Here is a 6,399-nt window from a genome sequence, read left to right as displayed (position 1 = left end):
CCACTATGCTCTGCCTAAGCAGGCACTTTAGTCTTTTGAGCTATCTGGCCAGCCCTTCAGCTGTTCTTTTAAATCAAATCTCTACCAGACAGCTGACTGGATATGCAGAGATAGGTTTTATACAAAACATAGTATTAAAACATTTAAGAAATATTTTAGTAGTATATATGAAAATATAATATAAATATATTATATATGAACCACAGCACACCCAGTCTAGTTTTCTGCTGCCAAAAAAGCCTCTTATCTTATCATTTTGGTTTTCTTCAGAGCCCTCACATCTCTGTCATTCAACAAAGTAGCTAAGTAATATTAAAGCTGAGATATCTTGGTCATGTAACTCATTTTTTTCTTTTTGTACTAAAGTGTCCTGGGTCTTCTATACATTCACTGATTTGTCTGCATTAACTTCTATTGTGTTCCTCTTCTATGCAGACCCCTAAACTAGATATTATGAGATAAATTAATGAAAGAGATAGGACCTTTGCTCAAGACACTTCCATAATCTGGCATAAGAAAGTGATGTACAAACATCTGCAAATCAAAATTTATAACAAATGCAGTGTCTGGGTATAAAACAAGGCAGCAACAATTTATTGTAATAAGAGATGGAGTGACAGAAGTAGAATTTGAAGATTGACTAATACATCAATAAATTAAAATATTGGTGATTAACATAACAAGAGTAGGAGAAAAGAAAGGGGGAGAGAATGTTAGAAAAGAAGAAAGAAGAAAGTGAAGTAAAGGAGATAGCAAGAAAAATATAAATAGAGAAATATCTGTAGTTGGATTACACCTTGTATGAGGACAGGAGAGAGGTAAAAGCCAAACTGATTCCAGTGTGTGATGTATGTTAAATTGTAAACCAATGAGTTCAATTTTTTTTCAGCATGCTATTAGCACACTTTGGAGATTTATTAAGTAGAGAGTGATAGGATTACTGATTCCAAGTTTTAGGAAGAAAATTCTTATGACTGCAGAACAGATGTGTACATTTCAGGAGGGAGCGGGGAAGAATACCACTAAACTAGGGAGACGGCGGTGGAAATGGAAAATTCCTGGTTTTAGAGGTATTAAATGGTTGAATTTTCCAGATGGAATTAAAAAGTAAATTTAATTTTTCCATGAAGAGTCTTTTCTGAAGTATGTCAAATCTAAGTGAAGCAGAAATTTCCAAATTGTTGTTTACTGATTGTTTCCAGATGTTCTTTTGTCTACTTGTAAGGGGAAAAAAGTACTAAGCAGGACAAGGGGAAACACATCTTCCCTAACACATCTGTGCTACCATGGCCCATATAAAAATTGATAATGGGCAGCTATCTAGCTACTTTGATTGTTATAGAGCTCACAAAGCGGAGTTAGAATTTGGCAATGTTTATGGGTATTCCCTGATAGTTAAACCAGGGACTCTTTGTCTGGAAAATAAACATCAATCTGTTGGAAAGAAATAAATCAAAACAAACCTTTATAAAACAAACACTGAAATAGACTGGCCTCAATTTGGACATGAAAGACAACATTTCTCACCACAATTATATATAGCCACATGCTCCCAAAAGGCACTCATTCTCCTGGATAACACAGCCAGTCACCTTTACCAAGCTGCAAAACTAAATTGGTGGCTTGTTTATGTTATAAGCTAAATGAATCCATTCCTTTAGTTCATGCACTTGTGTGTATTGTGTTTGTGTGTGCATGGCAGTGTCTGTATCTGTGTACAGACTTGTTCTGCAGATATTCTTTTGTATCTTCTATTTCCTTTTGTTCTGCTTAGATAGTTTTTGGGCTGTTGCATGTCATTTGCTTATACAATGAAAAGCAAATATATCTGTCTTGCTCTAAATGGGACAGGTTTGATGCATAAATTTTGCAAAAAAATTTTTATTTCAGCTTCCAAGGTAGCTTTTCTCTCTTAAAGAAATTTTAAATCAATGTTGCACTAATTGGTATAATCTCTACTTTAACAAGTCCCTTGATTAACTACTTCCATAGTCAGACACAAATGACAGAGGGTGATTGTGCACTATATATGCAATTTTTTGGGAAGTTGTTTCTATTGATAGGCGAATAAAAAGCCACTAAGAAATTGAGCATAAACTGGTTTTATTTTAGCTCAATCCCTTTACTTCCTGTGCTTTCCTCTGAACATGAATGTGAAGGGCCAAAAGCGCATGACATGACAGCTGGGACACGACGGGGGAAAATCATAAAGGTAATGACTGTGATGATACTGTTGTCTCTCACTATTCTACTAGATTTTTTTTCTGTTAAATACCAGTCAACTCTATGTGACAAAAAGAGGTTCAAATTAGAAGACTTTTAGCTATCTCCATTTTGTGACATGATCTATCAGGTGGATAACTGTGCACGTTAGGATGACACCACTGGCACATCCAGCTGGAATACAAGACTAAAGGAAAGAAATCTTTTCCATTGTCAACACTTTGGGGAAGAGTCAGCGGTGCTTCTGTGAAGGAAGTGTTAGTTTGTTAACAGTTCTCATTGGGTTTATTGACTACTCACTATATTTGTGATAATGTAATATTTTTCTGAAAGGTTTTATATTCCAGAAGAAAGAGCAAGATGGCTTCTTGCTAAGTTTTCTGAGAATATGCCTGGAATGGTCACAACTGGCAGTAAACTACTCTCCACCCCCAGGTATAGATATTACACATTAGATATTATGCGTACTATGTATACGGATGCTATGCATACAGATGGCCAGTAAGCCACCATGCCCCAAGCAGCACAGACACATCCTCAGGGGCAGCTTGCCCATGTGCATCACTCTTAGAGGAAAACTCAGGGGACCCTACGTTTCAGGGCAAAATCACTCCCCTAGTCCACTTTCCACTCACAATGAATCTGCCTTTCAGATCAAAAGTGTGAATGCATTAAAACCTGACTAATTCAGCATCCTGAAGGGAACTGATTATATCCTTAATTCTCTACATTTGAGAACAGAAACCCAATTTATCAGAAAAAAATGTATTTAGCTATTATTAAGTTACTTAGCTATTTATATGACCCAAAGTCCACAAAAAGCAGAGTTTTTATATGATAAGCTTGTATCATTTTTGTAAATTTAGGTTATTTCTCTCAAATGATACATGTTCTTGATGTCATAATTTCAAGTAAATGTAAGTATTTAAACATTTCTGCACTCTTGAAAATAAGTCCATAGACTCATTCACTTTTAGGATAATTTAAACCTCAAAGTGGAAGAATTTTTATTTTGTTGTTTTCTTTATTTACTTGAGATGAGTAAAATTCCTAGAAATTTCTATTTAAGCAACTGGATGTGTCTTGATTCCAACTCTAGCATCCTAAGTTCATTTGATGTGGTCACATTAAAGACTGAAAGAGATACAGTGAAAACTGTAGGAAAGCAGATACTAGAGCCTTTCTTCTCTGTATAAGTTCATTCACTATTGTTCCTTTTTTTCCTTTCATGAGCTCTCACACTGTGATCATTTCCCATCCAAAGCTTTTTCTATATATTTCAGAAGCACGTTGTTACCATCTATTAGTCTTTCTCTACCAAAAATCATATTAGCAACATGATCTTATCTCTGAGAAGTATTTTTAAAGTTTTGTGAAGAGATTTGTTCATAGTCCGCTCAGTGGAAATTCCCCTAAAGAGTCAACAATCAGAGCTTAAGAATTTTGATAAGTCAATAAATTAGTCTTTGCTCAGAAGCAAGCAAAGGATCAGCTGGGGATAGGTAAGATAGATGAAGTCCTTTCCCTAGCCAGTGTTTCACTTCCTGATCTTGTTTGAATACTTGCCCAAACATTTTCCCAGGACACCTCTGAGAGAATTTTAACTAAGGACACTTTTCTGGGCGCCATCTGGCAGCTTCCTGGAAAGCAGCAGTGCAAGATGTCCTCACTTCCAGAGATTGATTACCTTCCCAGCGGGACCTTTCAGAGCTGGTCATTTACAACCAGAATCTCACTGTGGACCAAACTTGCTTTTAGGCCACACTAGCAGAACTGGTCCTGAGCTTAATTCTCAGGCATGAAGAAATGGTCACAGAACAAGCTACTACTGTAACACTAAAATCCAATGTAGAGGGACAGAGGGCCCCAAAAGATGAGCACCTGCATAGTCTCCTCTTCTTTTGATAAACATTTATGAGCACCTAAAGGAGCAAACTCTTAAGTCACTGGGAAGTAGAGAAGGCAAAACTATAGTTCTTACTAGAAGCTCACAGGCTTATAAAAAAGGCATACAAACGAATACATTGTTTTTAGCTTGAAAATTACTGAAATACTGAAGTAAGTGAAACATAAAGTTTGAAATAATTCTAGTAAGAAGTAAATCCAGTCAAAAATATGCACTTTAGAGATACAAACAATTATCATCTCTTGAAGACTAATTGAATTTGAGTTTGGGAGTTTGGGAGTCTGGGGTTTAGGAGACTGAACAGGCAATGCTAGAAAATGCAGAAGTGTGGTCTGGAGGAGGGGTGCGAGTATGACATTGGTTACGTGTGGTGTGGGTGTTGGTCAAAGTCAGAAAAATATAAAAATCCATTACCCCGTAGGATAAGTAAATGTACAAGAATGGATTCTGATGAACATCAAGTTTGAAGAGATAGCCAAATAAAAAATATGATGAGGAAAAATGAAAAATTATATTTAGTGAGGAAAGAAACCAGCGGCTTCTGGAATACCAAGGAAAGTTTTGAAATAGAAAGCAGTCAGTTGTTTCAAATGTCTCAGAAAAGTGAAGTTGGGAACTGTGAAAATAAGCATGGGATTTGAAAACTGGAAAATGGTATTGAAGTTAGTCAGAGAAATCAGCAGACCCTTGAAAGCACTGTTGCATGCTGGACATATTGGTGTTTGAGGAGTCATTTAATCTACCATTCAATGTGACTTCTCCTGAAGAACTAAACCAATTACCTTGACTGAGAAACTCAAATACATATACAGTGATTTAGTCACAGATTTTATGCAGAAATATTCAGGCCAGACATATGAGACAGTTTTTGCCAAATTGATCAAATTATTTTGAAGTCAATAAGCTTGGATACCAATAACACTTGTGATATATAGGGCCCTAGGGAGACTCAGTTACTGGGCATTAACCCTTTATTTCTGTAAACACATAAATAGCTAGACAAGTATGTGTAAGGGAAAAGTCTGAGGGCTTAAACTGAAAAGAAAAGAAGATAAAATGGCTTATTATCAATAGTATAAAAAATATAGGTATATATTGCTAATTAAGCAAAAGTGATCACTCAGTATCTTTTGTTTTTGAATACTAGGGATGAGAGCTAAGACACTGCACATGCTAGGGAAGTGCTCTACCACTTTACCTAGAGGCAGAGCACAATAATTATATCCCCAGACCCATGTAGATAATGATCAATTTGAAGTCATTAGGTTTTTTATATTAAAGTGGTAAACTATTACTTTTCAGTTTTCATATGTATTATTTATCCAATAATATAGAATGTGTTCTACACTATTTCATGGCCTAATATCACTTAGATAATGAGAGATCTAAAACCAGTAGGAGGCCCACACCCTTATGATCCTCAGTTCTATTCAGGAAGGTAAATTGCACATTTCTAAAACAGCATAGACAATAATTACTAACATTAAGGCATAATGTGATAATGCAGGGAAAAAAGAATTCTGGTGGGGCCAAGGGTCCGAGAAGTAATCAGGATGGCATAGTGGGAGATTCATGCCAAAGAAAGTTAGTAATGGAAATATTTTCCTTATAATATGATCAGCATTCACATTTATCCTCCCATGCATGCGTGTGTCACTAGTGAATGGGTGTATAGCGCTTGACTGATTGTGTCAGCTTGAGAAGTTTAGAAGCTTAACTAAATAGGCAAGCAATCCTACACCCTAGTGCATAGAGGACCTGCCCTCGGTGGATTTCCTTGCCCCAGGGTGTAGAGAATCCACCTTAGTGGCTCATGACCTGGATGATATAAAAGGAAAGTGAGGAGGACAGACCGCTCCTGTTCTTCAGAGGCGCCTCAGTCTTCACCTCTAGCTTGGATACTGTCTCCTGGCTTCCAGCACACTCTTCAGCTTCCCTCTTGGAGCCCTCAGTCTTTCTGCTTTTCAGCTTTCCACCGCAGATCCACTGGCTTCCTGATAAGGACTTACATGGAACACTGCAGTGAGCTCCAGACCTCTGACTGAAAGCTTCAGTCTCCAGTGTGCAGACGCCCTCTGCTTGAGTCTTCATCCAGCTGTCTAGCTCTCATAAGCCAGGTTTGTAATTTTTTATACATGTGTATATCTTGTGTCATATATCTCTTTTTCTAATAAACTAGTGACTGATACAAGGTGAAACTTTTGAGTCAATTGCTAGAGAAAATCTAGCTTTTGACTAGATGTACAGATCAAAATTCCATGCCTCTCTTT

Source organism: Octodon degus, unplaced genomic scaffold (genome assembly GCF_000260255.1).
Source record: "Octodon degus isolate 3935 unplaced genomic scaffold, OctDeg1.0 scaffold00106, whole genome shotgun sequence".
Classification (NCBI taxonomy): domain Eukaryota; kingdom Metazoa; phylum Chordata; class Mammalia; order Rodentia; family Octodontidae; genus Octodon; species Octodon degus.
Note: the sequence above shows the minus strand (reverse complement) of the source record.